Here is a 27631-nt window from a genome sequence, read left to right on the forward strand (position 1 = left end):
TATGTTGTTGTATCATTTCCCTGTGTTATTTTGCTGCATTCCAAATTAGAGAGCCTGCATCATTATTTGTGAGTCTGATGAGCTCTTCCGGCGGATGATTATTTGCATATTTTGCAGCCCATAATTTGGCCCATGGTGTATGTGGGGCAGATAACCATTGCCACCATAGTCTTGCCCCCATCATTGCATTACTGTGTTGTGGATCCTGCAATCCAAGGCCTCCCTGCTTTTTTGGTGTGCAAACTGTCGACCATTTCACTAGGGCCCATTTGTGATTGTGCCTTGACGATCCCCATAGAAAGTTGCGTTGTATGTCCATGATCTTTTTGAGCACCCATTTCGACGCTGCGAGAATAGAGAAAAGGTATAGAGGCATAGTTTGTAGTACCGCTTTGACCACAACAAGCTTGCTTGCCATATTGAGGGCTCTATAAGTCCATAAAGATAGGCGTCCTTCAAGTTTCTCTAGGAGTAGATGCCAGGATACATGCTTTATAGCAGAGTCTATCAATGGTGCGCCCAAGTATTTGGAGGGAAGATTGGCGACAGAAAAACCTAGGATTCTAGCAATATTTCTTTGTGTTATAGGGGGAGTGTGAAAGAAGAAGATTTGAGACTTAACAGTGTTAATGGTAGTTCCTGAAGCCTCAGAGAAGGTATCTAACAGGGATTTGAGTGTATGAGCTTCTTGGACTGAAGGGTGCCCAAACAACATATTATCATCCACGAATTGTTGATGAGTGATGGCAAAGGTTCTGTGGACAGAGATGCCTCTAAGGGTTTGAGAATGAAGGGCATGCTTTATAAGGCGACCTAAGCCTTCTGCCATGAGGACAAAAAGAAAGGGGGAGAGGGGATCGCCTTGACGAATGCCTCTAGAGGGGGAGAAGGGGCGAGAGGGGATGCCATTTACCAAGATGGAGAAAAAGGTGGATGATATGAGATTCATAACCCATCTGACCCATGTTGGGCTGAAGCCAAAGGCTGTAAGCATTTTTTTCATATATGTCCAACTTAATTTATCAAATGCTTTAGATAAGTCAATTTTGAGAAGCATACCTTCCTGTTTGTTGTGCTTTAGGGAGTGAATGATCTCATGCGTCAAAATTATGCCATCTAGGATTTGACGTCCCTCCACATATCCTGATTGTTCCTGCGAGATGAGTATGGGGAGCAACGGCTTGAATCTAATGGTGATGAATTTTGAGATGATTTTGTATATAACATTGCAGAGTGCTATGGGCCTGAACTTCTCCGGAGTGTTTGGTTGTTCTTCTTTGGGGATGAGAGCAATGAAGGTTGCATTTAGAGATGGAAGAAGCCAATGCATAGTTCGAGATTCTTCCACCACCTTCCATACTTCCAGGTTGATGAGATCCAAGAAGTGATGGAAAAAGTTGGAGGTGAATCCATCAGGTCTAGGGGCTTTCCCATATTTCAGTTGAGCTATTGCTAATTCGACTTCCAGAAGGGTGATCGGTCTAAGTAATAGATGATTGTGCTCTTCTGTTATAATTTTTGGCACATGCTGAAGAATTTTGTTTATGGCCAGTTGCCTGTTTACTTGAGGCTCTTGATGTACAGATTTAAAATGGGTAAGGAGTTCTCTCTCAATGTCATCATTTTCCTCCATTCTTTCTCCCTGCTGATTCTGAAGTTGTGTAATGTTATTATGCATTCGTCTCTAGATGGTGGTGCGATGAAAGAATTTGGTATTCCTCTCCCCCTCTTTTAACCATTTGATTCTCGATTTTTGTTTCCAAAGTACCTCCTCTTGCTTCCTTTTGTCTTCTAGTTGAGTGTGAAGATCTTGTTCTTGATTTTATAGTGTTTTAGTTCTCCCTTCCTCAATGATTCTCTGCTGGAGCTCCATCATGCTTTTCTCAAGCATTTTTGAACTTGAAAAATATTAACTAAGGTGGAGTGATTCCATTGCTTGATTTTCCTTTTGAGATTCTTTAGTCATTGTTGGAATTGATACATGCTTGATCCTTCAGGAGGAGTTAAGGTTTCCCAGGCTATTTTGACTATATTTTTGAAGTCTCGATGCAAAAGCTAGAAAGCTTCAAATCGGAAAGGCTTTCTCGTAGAGTCTCCCGGTCTCTGCCACTGAAGCGAAATGGACCAATGATCTGAGCCTGACAGAGGCAAGATTGAGGCTATGATGTCTCCTCCCAGGTGAATGGCATTGTCTGAGATGAGAAATCTATCCAACCGAGATGCAATTTGTTGGGATCCTGACCTTTTGTTATTCCAAGTATAGATTCCATTATCGAATGGAAAATCTATCAGCCAGTTGTTTTGTATATAGTCTCTGAAGCGGCTGCTTTCATTGTCCAATTTGACTCTGCCTCCTTTTTTTCCTCTAGTTTAGTAATCATGTTGAAATCCTCGCCTGTGATCCATAGTGGGTTGGTTCTTGTGGAATTAAGAGTTTCCAATGTATTTAGCATTGCAATCTTTTGCAGTGAGTCCTGAGGAAAGTATACATTTGACAGATGACCATGTATGTTAGTTCCTATGATATGGAAAGTGGCATGTATGAGATGATGGGAGGCATGAAAGTCTGTGAGTGAGATAGCTTGCATGTTCCAAGCGATGGCGAGTCCTCCTGAGGCACCCGAGGCATCCACTGTAACTGATTGACATCCTGACCAAGCTTTGGATAGAATAGAAATCAATGTTTTATTGTTGCATTTTGTTTCTTGCATGAAGACGATTTGTGGTTTTTCATGCTATATCATGTTTTTAATCATTCTGTATTTCCTAGGACTGTTGAGCCCTCTTAAATTCCATGAGATGAGCTTCATGGTTGACCAGTGGGTAACGGTCTATAGTACTTAGTTAACTTGGAACATCTGCCTGACTCCACTAGCATTTCTCCAATGATAATGGTTCTTTGCAGATCTGTTTTTCTTCCCCTTTACTTACCGTCTTTGTGGATATTTTTCCCATCCCAGCTGCTGCCTGGTTTTATGCCTAAGGTTCTCTGTTGATGCACTCTTGAAAGGACTACTTCCAAATTTTCGAGCTGCCTGTCCGGAATTTTTTCAAACTCTTTCTTTCTGCAAGCTTGTTCAAGACTGAAGATGTCTAGGTCTCCGAGGTCAAAGCTCTCTGGTTCTTCTTCCATGTGGCTTTGTTCGCTGCTCTCAAGCATTGAGTTAGTTGCCTTGGCTGGATCTAATTGAAAGCTATCGATTTCCATTCATTTTGCCTGCCATAGGACTATATTTGTCTCCTAGATGGGGATGGATGGTGAGGCTGCTCTCTTTTGATCATGCAAAGGCAGGCTAGACTCATTGAGTTGAGGTGAGATGGATGGCATGGTGGATGGTTCAACCGTTTTGGACACATCTGCTTCAGGCATGGAATGTTGTGACAGAATATCAAAGTTGTTGCTGGTGGAGGGTGTAGAGGAAGTGGGCAAGGGGTTTTTGGGGATAGGTGGGGGCTTTTTGGTATGTTTCTTTCGATTGGCGACCTTGGTGAATCCTTCAGAGTCAGATTTTTCCGAGCTATCACTAGTTTTGGGGGAAGCGTTTAATGGACAGTCGCGGAATAGATGGCCATGAGCATGGCATTTTCTACATCTGAAGGGCACATGTTCATAATCGATGGGCTGAATCCATTCAAAATCATCATGAAGAAGGCTTACCGAATATGTGAGGGCTTTTCCAAGTTGCATGCAAACGCAAATGCGGGCATACGAGGTGTACCTTTGGAGCTTTGTTTCCTCTGCAATCTTTATGAACTCTCCTAATCCTTTGCCAATGGATTTTAGTGATTCTTCATCCCAATATTCCAGAGGCAAAGAGTACATTCGAATCCAGACTAGCACCCAGCTGAAGTCCTCTTTATCTGGATTAAATCTTTCAATCTAATCTCGTAGATACAGACCTGTTGCATTGAAGAAATAAGGGCCGCCATCTAAGATTCTATTCCTGTCTTCAATGCAGTTGAATATAGCAGTGAAGAAACCTTTTGGCCCTAACTATAGGGTAACATGTCCTTTTGGTTTCCATTTTGAGGCATTCCATCCCTGCAAGGCTTTCTCGGTAGGCCAGAAACCAATGAATTTACCTATAAGCGCATGATCCTTCATAAACTGTATTTGGGCGTTGATTCAATGGCTTGGTAAGTCGATCTTGGGGCGATCTGCTGCTATGGGCTTGCATGTGGATGATGTTGTCTTCATGGGTTCTGCATTTCTGGTGGATGTCTTCTCCTGCCCTTTTTCCAGATCTTTCGCCTTCTGCTGTTGGGCGGATTGATTTTGCGGCTGTACCGTTGTTCCAGACGTTGGCTGTTCGATTTCATCATTGTTCTAGTTGGGGTTTCAGCTAGTGTTGTTATCAGTGGGGGGAGGCCCCGTGGCCTCCCCTATCTGAATATTCATTATTTAGACTCTGTCAATGCGTCTGAACCAGTGGTCGAGAGACTACGTCACTGCACTGGAGGCCTGCCGCACCTGTGCTCCTGCCGTGGTAGGGTTTGTCAGAAACCATAGACTACCATGGTTCCACAGTATTTTCCAGTGTGATTTAGGTGATGTTATTTTAGTTGTATTTAAGCTATTAAAATTTCTAACGCTTATTATTACTAAATTTTTACTCACTAAATTTTAAACCAATAATTTTTTTAATAAAATGTTGGAATTTTCACAACTAACTGTAAATATGTGTAAAATTGTATTTACTGTTAACTTCGTTTTATAACGAACTAACTGTTATGTAATCAAGGAGGCTCCTATAAAATGATGAATGCCCGAACTATTGTAATAAGGAGAATCATTGTTGGTTTAATAGAAAATCCAATCCATTGCCCCGTGGTGTTTCCTTGAGACCCTCTCAAGGTTTTACCACGTGAAATTCTTGTGTTTCTTTTTACCTATGTCTCACATTCAATTTCATTCAATTTCATTTATATAATTCTTGGTTAATTAATTGATTGAGCCAACAATTGGTATCAGAGGATTTAGTTGAGTTGAGGAGACGACGTGAACATTGGAAGCCCGAGCCCTCGAAGTGCATAAGAAAAGGTGAAAGCAACCCTCGAATATGCTGCGGCTGGGTTATCTCTGCATGAAGAAGGGGAGACGTTGTTGTTTCATTACACCAGAGCTCATGTATGTGCTGCCTTTTCATCGCCTGACAGAGCAGATTACACCATAGCCCGTGTTCCACCTTTTTTTTGTTGAAGAGGGGTTGCCGCCGAATGTGAAGGAAAAAACCGCACAGATGCCGACTAATTTGATTATCGAGCTTGTTGTTTTTTTTTTGAAAGGCTGTTTCCGGAAGAAAAAATCAGAGGTCTGGTGTAAGAGGAGAAATCATCGAAGGCTAGAGGCGCTGAATCTGTAAGTTGAAGAAAAATCATAGGTGAATTCTGGTTTTTTTGGAGAGGACAGATTGGAAAACTGTAAGTTGAAGAAAACAAATCAGTTTTTTTGAATTCTGAATCAGTGACCAAAGAATCCACAGTATGAACATTTTTATACCAACGTTTCAAATCCCAAATGGGATCCATCATCAGATTTTTTGAATTCTATTAAGAATACGGTCTGTAGTTTAAAAAAAAATACATAAATTTCTATGTATTTAAGGTAGTCTCAGGATTTTTGAAATATTTTAAGAAAAGGGTTCATTGAAGAACGAAGGCTTTTTTTTTGTCAAGGAAACAAAAATTAAAGGGAGTTCTTAAAAAAAAAATTGTTGTAGATTTTTTTTTGGAATTTTCAGTCAATTTGAAGAATTTTTTTTTTTTAAGGAACATAATTCTGAAATTGATTTTGTGGATAGAAAAATTTGAAAACCCTTGTTAGAAGAAGAAAAATCATTTTTCTTGTTTAGAAACCCTAGTTGACAGACTCAAACCCTAGGATGAAAGCAATGGCCAAGATGACGAATGAAAAGTTTGAGGTGGAGAAATTCACCAGCAAGAACAAATTTGCTTTATGGAAACTGAAAGTTAGGGATTCGCTAGTGCAACAAGGGTTGCACAAAGCTCTAGATGGGGCAAATAAGAAACCTGCTAGCATGACAGATTCGAACTAGGAGGACTTGGATGCCTGAGCTCTCAATACCATTAGGTTATGCCTGATGGATGAAGTTCTCTTCAACATTGTTGAAGAGAGTACAATTGCAGGTTTAAGGGGAAAACTGGAAAAACTATATATGACAAAGTCGTTAACCAATAGAATTTATTTGAAAAGACAATCGTACAGTCTTCAAATTAAGGAGGGTACAAAAGTTGCAGAACATTTAAATGTTTTTAATACACTTATATGCCAATTATCAGATATGGAAGTTAAAATTCAGGAAGAAGACAAAGCTATAACCCTGTTGTGTTCTCTCTTGAGTCATGGGACCACTTCATAACTTCAATCAAATTTGAGCATTGTTGATTCTTTGAAATTTGAATTAGTTGTGGGAGCTCTCTTATTTGAAGAAGTACAAAGGAAATCCAGTACTGAGACAATTGCACCAGAAGCCATGATAGCCAAAGGACGGTCAAAGGAGAGAGGAGAAAAAACAAGGGGGTCTTCCAGATCAAAATAAAAGGGAAAGAAGTGTAAGGCAAAGTGTTGGCACTGCAATAAAGTTGGACACCTCAAGAAATATTGTTGGAAATGAAAAGAGTCTGATAACCCAAAGAAGGAAGCAAATCAGGTTGATTCAAGTATGATAGATGAAGTTTTATCTGCTGAAGAATTATGTATGATAGATGAAACTTTACCTGTATGTAATGTCTCTCAGGATTTTGAAAGTTGGTTGTTAGACTCTGGTGCTTCTCATCACATGTGTCCACACAGAAATTGGTTTACTTCATATGAAGATGTAAATGGTAGTTCTGTGTTTATGGGTAATAATGTATCATGTCAGACTGTTGGGATGGGAAATATCAGGATTAAAATGTATGATAACACAGTTAGAACATTAACTAGTGTTAGACATGTACCTGATTTGAAGAAAAATTTGATTTCTTTGGGAGTGTTGGATTCGGATGGTTATAAGTTTACAGGTCAGAATGGAGTGCTAAAAGTCTCTAAAGGAACCCTAGTTGTTATGAAAGCAGAAAAGGTCGGAAATATTTACAGACTCAAAGGAAGTACTCAAGTTAGTGAAGCAGCAATTGTGTCAGAGAAAGAAGAAGAAGGTACTCGCCTATGGCATCAACGATTAGGTCACATGAGCGAGAAAGGCCTTTAGGTACTAATAAAATGTAAACCACTTCTTTTTTTGAAATCATTGAAGTTGGAGTTTTGTAAACATTGTGTGTATGGAAAATAGTGTAAACAAAGATTTAAACCTGGAAGTCATAATAGTAAAGAAATTTTAGACTATATTCATTCCGATCTATGGGGACCATCTCCTGTTGTATCATATGGAGGTGCTCTATATTTTTTTAACATTTATTGATGATTTCTCCTGTAAAGTTTGGGTCTTTATGCTGAAAAGAAAGCTGATGTATTCAATGTCTTTAAACAATTTAAAGCAATGGTAGAAAAAAGAACATGCAAATCAATTAAATGTTTAAGAACTAACAATGGTGGTGAATTTACTTGTCTAGAATTTGAACAATAATGTAAGGATGAAGGAATTGTTAGACACAAAACTGTTGTTTGTACTCCTCAACAAAATGGCGTTGTTGAACGTATGAATCAGACTCTTATGGAAAGAGCCAGAAGCATGATCAGCAATGCTAACTTGCAAAAGGAGTTGTGGGCAGAAGAAATATCCACTGCTTGTTGTTCAGTTAACAGATCACCCTAAATAGCAATTAATTGTAAAATTCCTAAAGAAGTTTGGTCAGGTGAGTCTTGTGATTATTCACATTTAAGGATATTTGGTTGTGATGCTTATGCTCTTATTCCTAAAAATCAGCATTCAAAATTAGATCCAAAATCAAAATGTTATGTCTTTGTTGGGTATGACTATATGGTGAAAGGGTACAGGTTATGGGATCCTACATCATGGAAGATAGTCATTAGCAAAGATGTAACATTTGATGAATCTTCTCTTTTAAAATAAAATGTTGAAATAATTGAACAGGAACAGGTATCGCCAAATCAACAAATTCAGGTGAAGGCTTGAAATTTCTTTGAAAGTCAAAAGGAAGAACAGACTTCTGGAGGAAAAGGTGTTGAAGATACAAAGGAAGCTGTTGAAGTTTCTGAACCAGTTCAGCAACCAGTCACTCTAAGAAGGTATACAAGGGAAATAAAAACTCCAAAAAGGTATGAAGATTTTGCTTCATCTTTTGCTTTGATTACTAAAGATGGGGAACCGTCTTGTTATCAGGAAGCAGTAGATGATACAGATAGTGAAAAATGGAAAAAACTATGGAAGAAGAAATGGATTCCTTAGCCAAGAACAATACCTGGGATCTTGTAGAACTTCCTAAAGGGAGAAGTGTTGTTGGATGCAAATGGGTCTTCAAATTGAAATGGAAAGTTGATGGAAGTATTGAAAGGTATAAGGTGAGACTGGTAGCAAAAGGGTATTCTCAGGTTGAAGGTATTGACTTTCATGAGATTTTTTCACCAGTTGTAAAACTTGTTTCTATTCATACTGTGTTAACACTAACTGCATTACTTAACCTTGAGTTAGAACAGTTAGATGTTAAAACAACTTTTCTACATGGTGATTTGGATGAAGAGATATATATGGAACAACCAGAAGGTTTTGTACAAGGTCGCAGTAGAAGATTAGTTTGCAAGCTCAGGAAATCATTGTATGGCCTGAGGCAGTCTCCCAGGCAATGGTACAAGAAGTTTGACTCCTTCATGGTGAGCCAGAAATTTATTAGAAGTGAGTATGATCAATGTGTATACCTCAAGAGTTTCAGTGGCATATTCATTATCTTAGTTTTGTATATTGATGATATGGTTATTGCAAGCAAAAGCATGGAAGAGATCAACAGGTTAAAGGCTCAGCTCTCTAGGATGTTTGATATGAAGGATCTTGGAGTAGCAAAACATATCTTGGGCATGGAGATACACAGAGACAGGAAAAATGGTAAGCTTTGGTTATCACAGTAGAAGTATGTGGAAGGAGTACTTGAAAAGTTCTGTATAAACAGTGTGAAACCTGCTAATGTTCCATTAGCTTTCCATTTTAAGCTTTCTTCGGTTTTGAGTCCTAGAACTGATGAAGAAAAGCAGTATATGTCTCATGTACCATATGCAAATGTTGTAGGCAACTTAATGTATGTGATGGTATCTATAAGACCTGACATTTCACATGCAGTTGGAGTTGTTAGCAGGTTCATGGCAAATCCAGGTGAAGGACATTGGCGAGCAATGAAATGGGTTCTTCGATATCTAAGAGGCACAAGTGATCATTGCATCATCTTTAATGGTAGTGAAGGATTAGTCTGTGGATATGTAGATGTTGATTATGCAGGTGATTTGGACAAAAGGAGATCTACTACAGGTTATGTCTTTACTCTTGCAGGTGGAGCAATTAGTTGGATGTCAAAGCTTCAAGAAACAGTTGCGTTGTCCACTACTGAAGCAGAATATATAGCTGCTTCAGATGCTAGTAAAGAAGCAATCTGGTTAAAGGGTCTACTTGATGAGATTGGAAGGACGCAGGAGAGAGTGAATGTACTCTGTGATAGTTAGAGTGCTATTCACTTGGCTACAAATCCAGCTTATCACAACAAGACCAAGCACATTGATGTAAGGTATCATTTTCTAAGACATGTGATCGATGGCGGAAAAGTAGCTCTTAAGAAGGTCCATACACGGGAAAATTGTGTAGACATATTTACGAAGCCAGTTACAATAGAGAAGCTGCGATGGTGTTTAGCTTCTCTTGGCTTGTAGAAGAGATGATGAATGGGCATGGGCAAGGGATTAGGAAAATTGTTGTCAATGTGGAGTTTGTTGGAATTTTGACAACTAATTGTAAATATGTGTAAAATTGTATTTACTGTCAAGTTGGTTTTATAACGAACTAACTGTTATGTAACGGAGGAGGCCCCTATAAAATGATGAATTCCCGAACTCTTGTAATAAGGAGAATAATTGTTGGTTTAATAGAAAATCCAATCCCTTGCCCGTGGATATTTCTTTAACACCCTGTCAAGGTTTTACCACATAAAAATCTTACTTTTTTTTTTACCCGTATCTTATATTCAATTTCATTTATATAATTATTGATTCTTATTTAATTAAGTGATTAAACCAACATAAAACACCTCATCATAATCTATTTTACACTTTATAAATTTTATAAACTTTTATATATTAGATATTTAAAGATAATACATTATTAAAGAGGAATGAAATGAACTCAGAACTAATAAAAAATTCTTGTGTCACAACAATCTACATATAGAAATGGAGTGAATGTTAATATAAATGAATATAATGTAGGTATAAAAATGGAATGAATTTTGATGTGTGGGAAAATTATAAAATTAGCCAGCTCGAGAGATGTGTAATTTTGTCTATCGAGTTGACACGTGTCATTTTGAAAAAAATAATATAATATAAAATAATTATAAGTAAAAAAAATATGTGAATAAAATGTTTAAACTTTATATTTTTCAAAAATATTTAAATATGATATTTAAATAAACTATTTGAAGATCCATGTTAATTAATTTAAATTGTTATAAACTTCATATATATTTATATATAAAACAAATTTTGTTAAAATAAAATATTTTGATGTTGTATATAAACAAATATTCAATATGACTTATCAATAAAATATTTTAATATAGATTAATATTAATATATACTTAAAAATATATTAATAATAAATAAACAATTTTAATTTGTGCTCATAAAATGTCTTAATATACATCTTGTAAAATATTTTAATGTCAATTATATATATATATATTACATATTATTTAAAAAAATAATATATATTAAAAAATCTATTTAGTTTTATATATACTCTGATATAATATTCATAAATACAATCTTTCAACGGGCCTGGAGTATGCCCTAAAACTGCTTCTGCTTGGCTAAGAGCTCGTCTTCCTCGGACGTAAGGAAACAGGTTAACGGCCCAAGACCCAGAGGCATCTGGCAGGAGTGAAAGCCTGCTCCCTTACGGACCACCAGCGGGTTATTTCAGGTGGCGTGGTTTTCCTTGATAACAGTGATGTGTCAACTGACATTCGCGGATAGCAGCCAGAGATGGCTGTCCTCACTGTTGGTTTGACAAACTGAGTTTGATAGGTTTTTCCACCTTTTGAAAAAAAAAAAAAACAAAACAAAACAAAAAACAAAAAAAACATACAATCTTTCAAAATAAAGAGAATGAAATCTATAAAATATGACTACGCCAGAAATAATGTTTCATGAAATCTCTTTTTTTTCGTTATATCTACAGATAATCGTTGCAAGAACGACAAAGTATTGTTAAAATTTAGCACCGTTTCCAGTAAGGGTGATCGTAAATTTTGTATATATAAGAAATAAGTGAGTCTATTTAATAATTAAAAGATCCTTTTGAAATCCTTTTGAAAAATATGAGGTTCCCTAACTCAATACTAATATGTGGCTTCTTCACACTTCACATACCGACATATTATGAATAATTATACACTCCATCATAATTAGAGTATGGTTGACATAAATTATAAATAAAGAAAAAATTGAATCTATTACTAAAGATAAGGGAGTATTTCTTAGAAATTTAAAAAAATATGTTTAATTCCTATTTAGAATCAAGGGGACACTTGTACGGAAAAACATCTTTGTTAGTCCTTGCCGCTTACGGCATGGAACTATAGTAATCAGTGTTTACTCTTAGCATTAATTTATTTGCAAGTAATTCAAATTTTTCACGTGGCATTTTATGAAATATTTTTGATCAACTTATTGAATAAAGGTATTGATTTTTACCGCCAATAAAATTTTTATTTTATTTTATTTTATTTAGCTTTTCTTCGAGGCTGAGAGGTTATAAAGATTATATACTAAGAATTGGTTTTATTAATATTTTCAAAATATAGACTAATACCAACATTAGTTCTTTACATCAAATGTTTGGTTTGAGAAAGGTTATTAAATTAGTTACCGAAGGTGCCTGGTCCCCCACCCATCAACTTCCAGAGAGAATTCACATGTAAACACATGGCTAACACGTGTTGAAAGTTTGACACATGTTGAAAGTAGTTTGCATGGCGGTACCCATCTGTCCACTTCCAAAGACTATATTGCAGCCAAACTTCATTATCTTTTTGCATATTTCACAAACCAAAAAGTCTCAACCGATAGCCAGTGGTCGAGCATAGATAGCAAGCAAGCAGGTCATATTTGGGGATTCAATAGTACAACTGTTACAGAAAAAACACTCGACTTGAGGTGACTTGAGGTTCTCCTGGACTTGAGGTTCACTTGGAGATTTTGTAAGTCATTCAATGCTAGATATTCCTGACTTTAATGCATAAGTCACAATTTAGGATAGGATGCACAAGTGATTGTTCAAGATAGGAAAGAACTTCACGGAGTTACCGCTACTCTAGATTGTTGGGGATTTTTCTGAGAAAATCCCAAAAACAAACAAAATAAACTCAAACACACAGAGGCAATGCTCTGTTTCCTTCACTCCAGGATCTTTTGTGCACAGTGAAGCTTTAAATAAAAATTCTTAGAACAGAGTATTACACAGCCATGAAAATCCTTGTATTCATTAAAATATAAAATGCCTGAAACAACATTCATCCTCTTTTACTCAGAGAGATTTACCCAAAAATACATTCAGCCAACTCTGATACATATTCATCCTCTTTGCTGAGAGGGATTTACCAAAAACATTTCAACCAACAAAAACTACTCTGTCTCCTCCTGAGAATTTACACTGCTGGTGTGTAAAAATCTCTTTTCTTTTACTGCTGTAAAAAACCCTTTTTACATTACTGCTGTAAAACTATTTTACATATGCAGTAAAATTTCATTACATTCCAATTTCAAAAAAAATACCTGTGCGTTCTTTTCTTTTGCATTTCAATGCATATCCAATACATTCATAAATAAATCAACACTGATCTATGCACTGCTGTGCATCTCCCTTGGTTTTTCCACTGCTGCGAGCTTCAGGTTCATCGCATGAGCAAAGCTGGATATTCAGGCACACTACACAGGCGAGTCCATTTTTTTTATATCTATTAGACCCAAAACAATTACATACAATACGAGCTCCCTTGTTCTATCTTTTTGCACTGTTGTGCAATATTTTCTACTTGCATTATACACTGGGCAACTCATAACCAAAAATTACACTAGCATATGCGTTCTCTTTTTTTTACCATGCACTACTGTGCATTTTACGACTTACCATTTTTTTAACCTACGCTGCCCCCTTTTTTTAATACACAACGTGTGCGTTTATTTCAATGTAATTCACATGTGAAAAACAAAATGGTCAACACACAAAAACTGCCCATACTTCCGCGTGGTTGAAATTCAATGTTTTTACCAAACACTTACGAACCAGGTTTAATTTTCATTTAATTTCCTTTGCAGACAGGACGGCAGTCAAACTCAAACGTTTGATTCACTCCACGAAATGCATTAAATTCTGGCTCGTATGCAGGTTTGAATAGATCAACGGACGTGAATGCTGGAGCAGATCGGACGGCGGTGATGAATATCGGGAGCCACTTTAATGTTGAACTTTACCTCCCGAGATGTCAGAGATGATGACGTATGGGGAGAGCCACGCATCAACACTAAATTGTATCGGGTTCAATTAGCCGGCAAATGCCTTTGCCGGAAAGTGGTCCGAGAAATTTCAGGCGGGTTTGCTGAACGGTTTTGTCCTCCCGTCGTTGTGCTTGCTCAGTCGGCATCCGTCGCTGCCCACGTCCGCCTGCAGCCTGCAGTTGGAATTAACATTCCAACACTCCCCTTTAATTTCAACTGCTGGGCATTCAGTCATACCCAAACACTTCCTCACATAGAGGGATTCACCAATACTACTGTTACAAAAATATCTTCCTCACATAGAGGGATTCAGCAACTGCTTCTGATGCAGTTCCACAAACAACAAAATAGTCTTCCTCTTAATAGAGGGATTAACCTGAAACTGTGCTTAAGAGCACCTTCCTCATGACAGAGGGATTCACCTGTTTATGCTAACAAGCATCTTCCTCTTGACAGAGGGATTCACCTGAGATTGTGCTAAAGAGCACCTTCCTCTTGACAGAGGGATTCACCACACTATGCTGAAAAGCATCTTCCTCTTGACTGAGGGATTCACCATGACACTGTGCTGAAAAGCACCTTCCTCTTTAACAGAGGGATTCACCAAGAACTTCACTTCCTCTTACAGAGGGATTACAACCAGACACTGCTTTAGATGTAGTTCCAAAACAAAACATTCATTGCATTGTTGTGCATACCCATTACATTGTTCTTTTATGCTGCTGCATATTCTCTGTTGCACTGTTGTGCCATCTTCTTTGCTGCGTCTACCCCACACTGCTGTGTCTACACTTGTTGTTGTGTTGCTGCACTTCACTTACATTTCTTTGCAAACTTTGCATTGTTGTGCATTCTTCAAAGACAGAATACTCTGCCTTTTCTGGAACAATTACTCTGTCCCACCTTACAAATTTACACTGCTGTGTGTAAACATTTCTTACATTCACTGCTGTTGCATATGTTGCATTTCAATTCAATGAACAACACATTCACTATACTTACATTTACTATTGTAAAGAAAAAAATTTCTTTTACATCTGCTGTTGTCCATTACCTTTCATTTCTTCAACAAAAACTTTATGCTGCTGCATTTTCTTATTTGCATTGCTGTGTAAAAACACATTTCTTCATTCTCTCTTAGTTCTGGTTTCATTTTCTTCGCACTGTTGTGCTTCTCCTTCTTTCCATCACGCTGCTGCCTTTTCCTTATGCATTGTTGTCCATACCCATAACCATAGAGTCTGTTTCCCCTGAGTTTTTATTCGCTGCTGCGTTGCCTCTGCAATTTGCACTGTGGCTACCCCTGTTCCTTTTTACACCCTTGCTTCACACAGTCTTCGTCTTCATTTTTTTTATTTACACAATGCACTACTGTGCAATTCCTTTCGTTTTTCTGCTGCCATACACATTCTCATTCATCCCATGTACATTAAAAATATACGCTGCCCCTGTTTTTCTTTAGGCATTTCTGTGCATGTTGCATTGCATACAAAAAAAATATTACATTTTTCACTGCTGTGTGAAAAATTTCATTGCATTCTCAGCCACTGGGCATTTACGCTCTGTTGCGTTTTGCCTTCTTCTCATTTTCTTCTCACTGCTTTGCATTTTCATTGCCAATACAAAACATTTCATCTGCTGTGAGTATATTCTCTCACATTACATAAAAAAATTCAATTGCTATGCATTTCAATGCATGTGCTCCACAAAAAAAAATTCCAAACTGTTGTTTTATGTTCTGTCTTCCCACTGCTGTGAGGGTCTTCTTGCTTTGCATACTTTTCTTCTCTGCTTCTATGGCAGATTTAACTTCATATCTTTCCCTTATGAAAAGGTCTTCATCAAAGAGTGACTGTTAATACAGTTCAGCAAAAAAATTTACAAGCTCCCCTTTAGTGTATGCTTTATCTTCTTTCAGCAAGGTTTTCTCAAAAGAGACTTAGATCAGCTTGGGAGTTCAAGGGGGTTTCAGGTTGCATTTCCTTTCTTCTCCATACTTGTGTAACTTTCTTCTTTTGCATGGGTCTAGCTTGTGTAAGAGCCCATGTTAAGTTACAGTCACGTGCCATATGCCCAATGTTATGACACTTGAAGCATTCAACTTTATTCATGAATAAAAATTCATGATTTCTTCTTGTGAAATTATTTCTTGGAGATTGTCGGGGACCACAACATCTATCTCCATGAAATACTCTACAATCTTTTGCCATATGACCAAAGTTTGAACAAGCATAACAATAACCAAAAAATGAACTTTGGTACCTGGGAGATGGAGGTTTCCTTTATGTACTTCTGAAGCCTTGCTGCCTTGAGATCCTTTGATGATAACCATTGCATCTTGCCTCTTTGACATCAGCTACATTTTTTCTTGGAGCTGGTTTTCTACTTGGAGTAGGATTTCTTCTATTGTAGCCTTGACCTTTCTCCTTGCTTTTGCTGGAACTAGGAGCTTCACAAATTCTTTCTGGCTTCTTCACATCTCCTTTGCTTAAAGCATCTTCATCCTTGTTTGAGGGTTCACCTACATACCCAAGTCTTGATTTATCAGATGGAGATCTGTGATAGCTGAGCATGTCATCCAAAGCTTGAGAGCTTTTCATGATTTTGTTCATCCCTTCAACATTTTTCTTGAGGAGGACAATCTCTTCTTCCAATCTTTCACATTCATTATTTTTCTTTGTAAGCTGTTCCTCAGTTTCTTCCTTGCTACGAGTAGCTTCAGCTGCTGCTATTTTAAGAGAGATGATGTCTGTCTTCATTTTGGAGATTTCTGCTTGACTGCTCTCCAGTTTCTTTTCAGCTCCTTGTGCCTACTTCCTGGCTTCTTGTAGTTCAGAATTAAGGGAGATGACCTCTACCTTGTACTGTCCAATCTCTTCTACAAGTTTGTTCACTATCTTGTGCCTTTGTTCAAGTTGACTTGACAAGGCGTCTTCCTGCTTCTTTGCTTCATTCAGTTGATTTGTCATGGATATGACTTCTTCATGATGTTTCCTCTTGCTTTCATCAAGTTCCTTCTTAAGCTTGGCAAGCTCTTCATCTCTTTCTTTTACTTGAAGCTTAATGAGGTCAACCTTCTCACATTCAGCTTCTATGATGGGTTCAGAATTTTCTTCTTCACTGATGGTCATAGTCAGTGCTCCCTTTGCATGAAGGTCATGCAGTCTGTCCCATATATCCTTTGCTGATGAATATTTTCCTAGATTCTTCTTTATAGAATCAGGGAGTCCATCCAAGATTATTTTTGCTGCTTGTGCATCATACTCCTTGGATTCTTTATCCTTCTTGCTATCATCAATCACTGATTCCCAGATTTCAATCCCTTGAGACTGTAAGACAGCCCTCATTTTTATTTCCCACATATCAAAATTTCCATTAAACTTTGAAGTCTCAAATAGAATACTTTCAAATAGATTGTCTTCTATTTTAGTAGAAGAGGGAGACACATTTTTAGCAGGCTTGGAGGCTTTCTTCTTTGACCTTGCCATTCTTAACTAGGCTTTAAATACTTGACTGTGTTTTTTTAAAACAACTAACTGTCTTCAATAATAACTCAAAAAACTTGAGAAATACCTGAATCTTTTTGCCTAAGACTTCACTCTGCTGGAGAAGACTTGCTGCTGCAACACGATTTTTTCCTTCAGCTTCTTTGACACTTTTAAAGAGCCTGAACCTGCTCTGTCACCATCAAAGAGCCTGGACCAGCTCTGATACCACTGTTGGGGATTTTTCTGAGAAAATCCCAAAAACAAACAAAATAAACTCAAACACACAGAGGCAATGCTCTGTTTCCTTCACTCCAGGATCTTTTGTGCACAGGGAAGCTTTAAATAAAAATTCTTAGAACAGAGTATTACACAGCCATGAAAATCCTTGTATTCATTAAAATATAAAATGCCTGAAACAACATTCATCCTCTTTTACTCAGAGGGATTTACCCAAAAATACATTCAGCCAACTCTGATACATATTCATCCTCTTTGTTGAGAGGGATTTACCAAAAACATTTCAACCAACAAAAACTACTATGTCTCCTCCTGAGAATTTACACAGCTGGTGTGTAAAAATCTCTTTTCTTTTACTGCTGTAAAAAACCCTTTTTACATTACTGCTGTAAAACTATTTTACATATGCAGTAAAATTTCATTACATTCCTATTTCAAAAAAAATACATGTGCGTTCTTTTCTTTTTGCATTTCAATGCAAATCCAATACATTCATAAATAAATCAACATTGATTTATGCACTGTTGTGCATCTCTCTTGGTTTTTCCACTGCTGCGAGCTTCAGGTTCATCGCATGAGCAAAGCTGGATATTCAGGCACACTACACAAGCGAGTCCATTTTTTTTATATCTATTAGACCCAAAACAATTACATACAATACGAGCTCCCTTGTTCTATCTTTTTGCACTGCTGTGCAATATTTTCTACTTGCATCATACACTGGGCAACTCATAACCAAAAATTACACTGGCATATGCGTTCTCTTTTTTTTTACCATGCACTACTGTGCATTTTACTTTACGACTTACCATTTTTTTAACCTACGCTGCCCCCTTTTTTTAATACACAACGTGTGCATTTATTTCAATGTAATTCACATGTAAAAAACAAAATGGTCAACACGCGAAAACTGCCCATACTTCCACGTGGTTGAAATTCAATGTTTTTACCAAACACTTACGAACCAGGTTTAATTTTCATTTAATTTCCTTTGCAGACAGGATGGCAGTCAACTCAAACGTTTGATTCACTCCACGCAATGCATTAAATTCTGGCTCGTATGCAAGTTTGAATAGATCAACGGACGAGAATGTTGGAGCAGATCGGACGGCGGTGATGAATATCGGGAGCCACTTTAATGTTGAACTTTACCTCCCGAGATGTCAGAGATGATGACGTATGGGGAGATCCACGCGTCAACACTAAATTGTATCGGGCTCAATTAGCCGGAAAATGCCTTTGCCGAAAAGTGGTCCGAGAAATTTCAGGCGGGTTTGCTGAACGATTTTGTCCTCCCGTCGTTGTGGTTGCTGAGTCGGCATCCGTCGCTGCCCACGTCCGCCTGCAGCCTGCAGTTGGAATTAACATTCCAACATAGACGCTGAGAAATAGAATGTATACAAAATCCTGCCAGATAATTATGCATTTTTTGGCATATACATACTGCTAGATACTCTAGTAATGCAGCATATTTAGTATGGATTTCTTTAAAATCAGGTAAATGAAAAGAACTGTTTATTCTAGGTTGATTCAACCAATTTTGTAAAATTCATTGTATCGCTGCGCTACCAATGAATATTTTAATATGAAATATCTACAGTTTAAAAAAATGTTGCTAGATTTTGAAGATCTTAAGTGTTTATTCCATACTCATTGTTTTGTTTAGTCATCTGCTTCTGAAGTTCCTTCCTTTCATGCCGCCTTTCATAGAAATGGCATGAACTCTATGCCTGTAACATTCACTGGTTCAAACGATGAATGCCACCACCGACAGGGCATTAGCTTGTTTCTTTTCTTCCTGTTAATATAAGGGAATTAGCTTGTTTCTTTTCTGCCTAGTAATATAATGGTGTCAGTCATATACAAAGACTCATACAACACACTTATTTCATCATCAATGTATGATCGGAGGGCGTCGAAGGAAAAGGTAAGGCATAGATTTGTTAAAAGGGAAAATTAGCTTTTGGGTCGAGAGGAAAGTTTAAGCAGAAGACTAAATCCCTTGCAAATGGACATGTATACTTTAACAAGGTACCCATTATCATTAATTTAAAAACAAAACCAAGATTTATGTCAGGTATTCACTATTATTAATTTAAACATAAAATTAAGATTTATCGTTAATTTAAATATAAAATGGAGGCCTTCATGACCAACCAAAAGAGTCTTTGACAAAGTACCTATTATCACTAATTAAAAACTGAACTTCATGACCAATCAAAAGAATCTTTGACAAGATATCGATTGTCACTAATTAAAGACCTTGTCATGATTAGCAACAAACTAATAAATGTTATATATGCTGGAATATATACCTTTGAATTTATGTTTGGATATATACAGTTAAAATTTACTGTTATAAATCTTAGCATATACGGTTATACTATTGGATTTTAACCATAACCATATATATTTCAACATATACAACATCAACTAATCTGCTAAAAAAACATGACAATTGACAAGTAAATATTATTAAATGTTGTATATGTTTTGAATATATATTGTTAAAAATCCAATAAGATATCTCACTATATACAAATATAAGATAAGGTTGTAAATGTTGTATCTGTTTTGAATTTTGCATTATCTCGGCTTTATCTTCGTAGGACTGCTCTCCCGCAATCACTAAATTACTTATGAAACAGCAAGAGGATTCGATTTCGTATGAATTTCATCTTTAACTCTTTTGGTTGAAGTTCTTGTCTCTTTCTTCTTGCTACGCTCCCTCCCTTTAATGCTAGGATTGGGAGCATTAACTTATTTCATTGATATCTTTGAATCAGACTCGTTTTAGAGCTAGAATCTTGCTAAACAGATTATAAAAACAAACTAAAATCGAGCATAAAACTAAAACTGCGCACCTTTTAGGCTGAGAACCGCTTGCATTGGCAACAAGATCATCCACTGTAGCTCGCTTAGGAGCTCTTTCCCTAGATTTCTTCTCCCCACGGACACAATTTTCCTGTCCCCTGACATCTTTAATCTCCCCACCAAAAACAGGATCCGCTAACAGACAAATCAGTAGCAATCCTTCCTTTTAAACAACATTAACGCATAATCCGTTTCCACTACTTATTAACTTCTTGACACCAATAAGATTTTGTCATTCACTAGAACAACAGACTGCCAAAAAATAGCGAAATACTAAAATGAGAACGTGTAAAAACTAAGAAATCATTGGGCAAATTAGCCTCTCAAAGTAAAAAAAGTTTGCAGTGAAAGTCTTGCAAATATTATAAGGGTTTGAAGGCAAGAAATTTAGTTGGTGAAATTCCAGGCACAATTCGCAGTTTGTCCGGGAAGGGGCAGTGACTGAATCTGCAGAGAAAAGCTTTGGGCTACATTGATCTTTAGCCGTATAATTAGATAGTAGGGATTTCACAGCAGTTGTGTACTGTCATGGTTGATTGTTTTTCCCAGTGTTCCAACTCTTACCACCATGAAACATGAAACTAGCGACACTTGTAAGTGACCCATGTAATCTGAGGCAGCGACTGAATCTGCAGAGAAAAGCTTTGGGCTACATTGATCTTTAGCTGTATAATTAGAGAGCAGGGATTTCACAGCAGTTGTGTACTGTCGTGGCTGATTGTTTTTCCCAGTGTTGCAACTCTTACCACCAGGAAACATAAAACTAGCGACACTTGTAAGTGACCCATGTAATCCATGCAAGTATGTTGTCATGTTGCAATCTGAGCAATAATTGAATTAATAACGATAATTAAAAATTAATTCAAGACTTTTATAAATCGTTTAATTAGAATGAAACTTTTAAACTATTCTTTTCGCCAAGTGTATAGTTGACATATTCAACGTATTAGCCAATCTTAATTTTGGTTTATAAAGCATGGTTTCTTGGCAAAACGATCTGTTACATTTCATGGCCAGGTTCTGCCATATGTCTCAGTTAAATGGGCATTTTCATCTAACTATTACTGCACTCTATAGTCTATACCACTATCGCAATCATATATATCCCATTCAATTTCAATGTAAAGGCATTATGTCCTTACAAACAACCACACGCCATTCTTTTAAAAATCCTAAGTAGCATCCCGCTTCTGTTGATTCTTTACTTGTCGTACTCTGACATGGTAGCTTAAGAAGTTCGTTTTGTGCGAGTAACTTGTCTGAGATGTAGTTTGTTTTCTAGCAAAGGAATAAAAAGAAAAAACCCATGAGAATGACATGTCTGAGATGTAGCTTGTGTTCTGGCAAAGGAAAGAGTCAAAACAGAAAACTACTTCATTAATTGCGACATAATAGAAGAATTTGATGTAGACCTGCCCATCCAACCTGATACAGGAAATCTTCAATGGAGATGCGGGGTATTGATCCCTGTAGCTCTTTCATGCCAAGTGAGCGCTCTACCATATGAGCTACATCCCCAATTTGATCATATGAAATTGTATCAACTATCTTCAATGTGGTGTTTCCAAGTATACAGTAAAAGGTATTCTTGTGGGTCATTGGCTATGGCAGAAGAAAACTTCTATAAGGGATTGGCCAGTTGGTTTACTGCTATGGAGTAAATACTTTCTCCATGAATGTGCATGCCAAACTCTTAATTCAGCTGAATTTATTCTTGGCTTCTTTTATCCTTGTATAAGCAATGTCCCCGTTGAAAGATTTGTAGCTATTTCAAAGTTGTTGTGGTCAGTAGGCAAGAAATCTACCATATTATTTGTTTACATCATTTGTTTTCCTTCTGTGAAGTGTATTCACTCTACTTTTTTCATTAAAAAAATAATTACATCTTCATGTATCTGACACTGTCTTCACCATCTTTACTTGTATAGAAAAATCTCTAAAACAAAACAGTGATTAAATCCTCATGAACATCATAAAAAAATTCTTATACTTTTGTAAATCATGTATGAAACGTCTCAAACTAGTCTAGTAGCTCGATCAGATTACAAATAAAAATATATCATCTATGAAATGTCTCAGATTAGTCTATTAGCTCGATCAGATTACAAATAAAAATATACAGTCACAAAATCACTATTTGTAAACCATAAAAAAATATATAGAAAAAATACCTTCACTGTTCCTGTGATCATTCAAGAGAAGCTAATTGATACTGATGTTTCCTGCATTTGTCATGAAGCCTTGGTTGAAAGTTGTGACTAAGCTCATACAATGATTGATAGGTCTTGCATGCATACTGTTTCCGTTTCCCCGCTCAACGCATGGATTAGCTGCTATTTACTCGCCCATTTTTTCTGATCGATGCATCACCGCACATTCCTGCTTCGACTCCTCTCAGTGGCGGTGTTCTGAAATTCTATGGGACACGTTTCCTTTTCTTTGCTCACAACATTGCTATTGCAGCAATCTCTGTAACAGGCTCATTCTTACCTCATTCTTCCTTAGAAGTAGGTCGCTGCAACTAAACAGGCCACTAGTTTGAAAGTTGACATAATGAATTAGTTTGCAATTTCCAGAGGGTGTACCTATTCAGTATGCAAGCCCATGTGCCCTTCATATTAGTTTTTCTGATTGTTAATATTATTTAATTTCTTGCTTATTATTAATACTATTTACTTTTTGTTTTTACTCAAAGTGATTTTTCAGAACAAACAGTTTCTTATGTAAAATTAACAGTTTGGAGCCTTCATTTTTGAGTTCCTGCCACCATTCCCTGATCCTTTGCATGAAATTCAGATGGGAAGGCCATGTAATCTCAAATTTGAAGGGGATGTTGCATGTTGAACTGGCATCATGGCTGGAATTACTAGTTGCTGATCAAACCCTGGTGACAAAAATTACATGAAGAGCTCAGCCTGCTTGAGAAACTGTGACTTTGTATCAAAAACCCTTTTGCTCTCACTTTCTGGTTACTTACTTACCTCCAATGTATGTGTTATTGACTAACTCCATTTCTGAATACATCAACTTGTGAGCTTTCGGCTTATTGTTTTCTGCTCTTATTTTGCAGCTTAATAGTCATTACTAGTTGTACAACTTCTGTGAATTACCAGTCTCCGAGTAGCCGAGGACTCTCGTAATCGCTCTCGTGCCTTTGGTCTCGCCTACTTGTGCTACTAGCTATAATACTATGAGCATGTTACAGATCGTGAATAGATGCGAAACTAGGATCCTATCTTGATCCTGTGGCGATTGTGCAACACGTAAGTAAGCCTGGAGCACTCGTTCATTCATTCAGCAAGCAACAGAGCAAGCAGCATGAACATCTATACCAGCTATAAATTCCTCGAGCTTACAGCACGGACTCGCTACCCCGCAGCCCCTCTTGTTTTTATTGATCTTGTTGAGCGTAACAATTATCTTAGTACCAAATTTTTTCACCAATTATTTGTTCTTAAATAAAATATAATTGGAAAGATAGACTCGTAGAACAAAAACAATATGACATAGTTCATATGTAGCTAAATATGGGAGATTATACTTTTGTATCAAAATTCATTATTAGGCCTTTATGAAGCGATGATGGTGACATCATTTTGGGTTCACCTTGGATGGAAACAGTAAGGACCTTCATCTTAAATATGAAGAAGAATTTATTGATATTTTACTATAGGAAGAAAAAATAACATTACAGGACACTATGTTAGAGCCAAACTTAGTAGCACCTAAAGACCTTAAATATATCTCAAAGGTAATCCTTCAATAAAATTAAAGGTCTATCAAAGATGCACAAGAAAAATGACAAAATTATCACAGATAAAAACGAATAAATTTTTCACCTCAAGAATCATAGTCATAACGTGATCAAAAATTATAAATTTTAAGAGTGATGAGTAGTCGTAAGAAGAAAAGTTAAACAACTTTTCTAAGAGGAAGCATCAAAGCCTTCAAGTGAAAGAATCCAAGTTGAGGAAAAATGAACAAATATGTATCAAGTTAATATGATGACTTAAGAATGTGACTCACTGCAGCAAACACATACTTGGATGTTGCAATACAAACAATGGAAATTCCAAGTGAAGGTCTAGTGACCAACCAAAAAACATCAATGTGTGAAGAAGAAATTATTCAAAAACAAACCAAGAAAATGTTTCAAGAAAAATAAGGGAGATTCATACTATAAAGACACCCTATAAAAATCATAACCATAAGAGAAGATATGTAAGCCAATCAGTGTCTCAATGTCACTTAGAAAAGAAACAATTAACTTGTCTTACAAATAATATTGATACTAATAAATATTATGAACCCTATAAGAGAGATATCATGCAAATGATCGGATTAGGATGGTCAAATGATGTTATAGTTCAACAATTTTTCTCAAAACTTATGAGCTCATATTATTTTGTATCATCAACCATGACAACATCAAAAAAAAAGAATCAGGTGAAGATGTCAGAAGCGAGAGTAAAAGATGTAAATACTTTTCATCGATATGCTTTGAGGACAAATCATTTCTAAGGGGAAGAATATATATATATATATATGGGACATATGAATGGATGTGTCCCAACTAAATGCCATGAATTCAATGAAACTTCACTCCCTCCTAAATATTTACATGAGGTCCTCATTTGTAATAATGATTACAAATATTTTTTACCCAGACATTTATATATTAATATTTCTCCTAATGGATTTATTTAATTTCCAACTAATTTGGATATTTAATCCGTAAGTTATGTTTGGTTGTCAAAAAATGAAGTGTGAAAATGGAATACTTATGGAACGCCCTTCATTTTCCTTAAGGGAATATAGGGAACTACAATAAGGTTGTGTTGTCGCTGCAACGAACACCCTCCAAAATTTTGCCTACATTAGAGTTTTTGAGCCTACTAGTGACCCCGTGATCTGTCACCCCAATTTGTTCATGTTCACTTCGTGATTGGTTTATGTTTCTCTAAGTGTTAAAGCTAATTGATAGCACATACTCAGCATTTGATATATTCTTAAACGTACTTGTTTTAACATGCTTGAAATTCAATACCTACCTTTGAAAATAGACATCGCACAATTATCCAAAACAGTGCTTACACAATCCCTGGAAGCAGTGCATGCGCAGTGTTTAAAGACAGTGCATTGCACACTCCTTCTACACAATGCATTGTGCAATCCATCCCGATAGTCATTGCACATCTTTAGTAGATAGATTCTCTTGATCTTAGTTGGAATTGTACCATCACTCGGATGAGTTTTCTTAACTGTCGCTTTTGTGTGATTTTTCTTTCACAAGTGTTGCTTTTGTCTGGTTTTGCTTTCACAATTGTCGCTTTCATTTTTTTTATTATAGTTTTTGCTTGGTTTCAATTTAACAAGTTTTGATATTGTGTTCTATTTTCTATACCATGTGTTGCTTTCACTTTATTTAGATTTTGATAGTGTCATTTTCATTTTTTCTCATTGTCGCTTTAGCTATCTGTACTTCTACATGTGCTTCATTTTAGCACACCACTAGAGGTCACTCTAAAGAATTCTTCTATTATAGTTGATTATATATATATAATAATAATATGTGTTAAATAATATCCCATAACTTCGAAAAAAATTTGGTTGCATTCAACACTCCTGTCGTAACGTATATTCCAAGTCAACATTCCTGTCGTAACTTATATTCTAATTGTCGCAATGTGACATTTCGACTTTCACAGTTACAAATAATCGTCGCTTCATTGTAGTTTCAAGGTAGGAATGTGGATTTGAGTTTTTTGTATCGTCTTGGAATTTTATGTTGTTATCTTAGTCTGAGATCACCGTTTGAAGACTTGTGTGCATGTCTCATCCCCTCCTATCTTACTGATCCCACACTTATTAATTTTTAGAGTGTTCACCGTCTTTGCAACTTGTTGATCCTTCTCCCTATTTAAACTATCCACTACACAGTGCTAATCCATAGTGAAGCATCCTCTTCCTCTTGGAACTATGCACTATGAATTCCTATAGGAAAATCTCCCTCCATTAACACATTGAGAACCCTTGAAACCTAAGCTATCAATCTAGTTGTCTAACCCTCACAACTGCACCATTTGTGTTCTCTCTTACCATGAATTTCACATTGTGTAGTTGCAATGGGTAGTGAGTCCTCTTTGTGCCACTAGAATTTCCCAACTCTGAAGTTGCCTAATCATTCCCCTTAGTCATTGCGTGTTGTGAAATTCCAATAAGAAACCATGCCTCCTTATCTCTTTGAGTTTCCCAAATGCATAGTTCTCTTCCTAAGGTGAGACTCCTACTATGAATTGCATAATTCAAGTGAGAAATGGATCACTTGTGACTCACTGAAGTCCTCAACTATGAAATTTATTGATCTTGTCTCTCAATCATTGCGTATTGCGTAGTTATAGTGACTCGTCATGCTACCCCTACTAACTCAGATCCCTCACTACACAACCCTTTGTCTTGGCTTGCTCCCTACTATGCATTGCGTAGTTTCAATGGATAGTGAGGTCTTCCCTCAGTCCTTGTGATGCCAAACTATGCAATGTTTTTCTCTTCCTTCTTGGGCACTCCTCACTGCAGATCATTAGTTAGCAAGCTCAGTACCTTGCCTCCTAGACTCCCTCACTACACGTGAAGACTTGCCATGCCCTCCTATACTATGGATTGCCTAGTTCCAGTCAGTATTGAGGCATCCTTAAATTCTTACTGCTCTCAACTACGTAATTCCCAAACTCATCCTCTCAAAACCCTTACATGTTGTCTCATCTCAGTCAACATATTCCACGAGTAAGAAGATGTAGAATAGGTGGTTTCTAAAATGATATTGGCTTATCATTAGTGGTCACCATCTGTGTGTATCATCATCACAACATGACAGGGTAGTGCTTAAGGGAAACCATCAAGGAGAGGCCACATGAGAGTACTTGTGAAGGAGGAGAGGAAGAACCATCATGAATAACACAAAAAGAACCTTGGATCAAGACAAAGAAGTTGATTTGGAAGGTTTCAACATTCACCTAGAGCATTTTGGAGGGCGGAAATGTATAAAAAGCAAAGATCTATCATGAAGAAGTCAAATTCAAAGCAACAAGGAGAGCAACTTAGCATTGCCACATCATCATGAAGTTCCATGTCATAATTCCCAAGTCATGTCTTGTACAAGTGTCATCACAATGTCATATGTGTCAATGTACTTAGCCACATGGTGTGAAATTTAATTATGCATTTTTAAGAAAATTATAAAATGTAAATATGTGGAATCCCAAGAGTCACATGTGGACAAAAGAGTCACTAAGAAAAGTCTAAGAGTCTTTTAGAAGTTCAAGGGTCACTTGGAAGTCCAAGAGACATAAGGTGATCT

General features: G+C 36.8%; 1 pseudogene; it reads left to right on the forward strand.

The window, feature by feature from the left end:
- Positions 1-3317: 3317 nt before the first annotated feature.
- LOC149214148 (70 kDa peptidyl-prolyl isomerase-like) overlaps positions 3318-27631 on the forward strand; it is a 94904-nt pseudogene continuing 70590 nt past the window's right edge.

This window comes from Pinus tabuliformis, chromosome 1_1, assembly GCF_031772625.1.
Source record: "Pinus tabuliformis cultivar Carrire ecotype Pingquan chromosome 1_1, CPIR1, whole genome shotgun sequence".
Taxonomy (NCBI): domain Eukaryota; kingdom Viridiplantae; phylum Streptophyta; class Pinopsida; order Pinales; family Pinaceae; genus Pinus; species Pinus tabuliformis.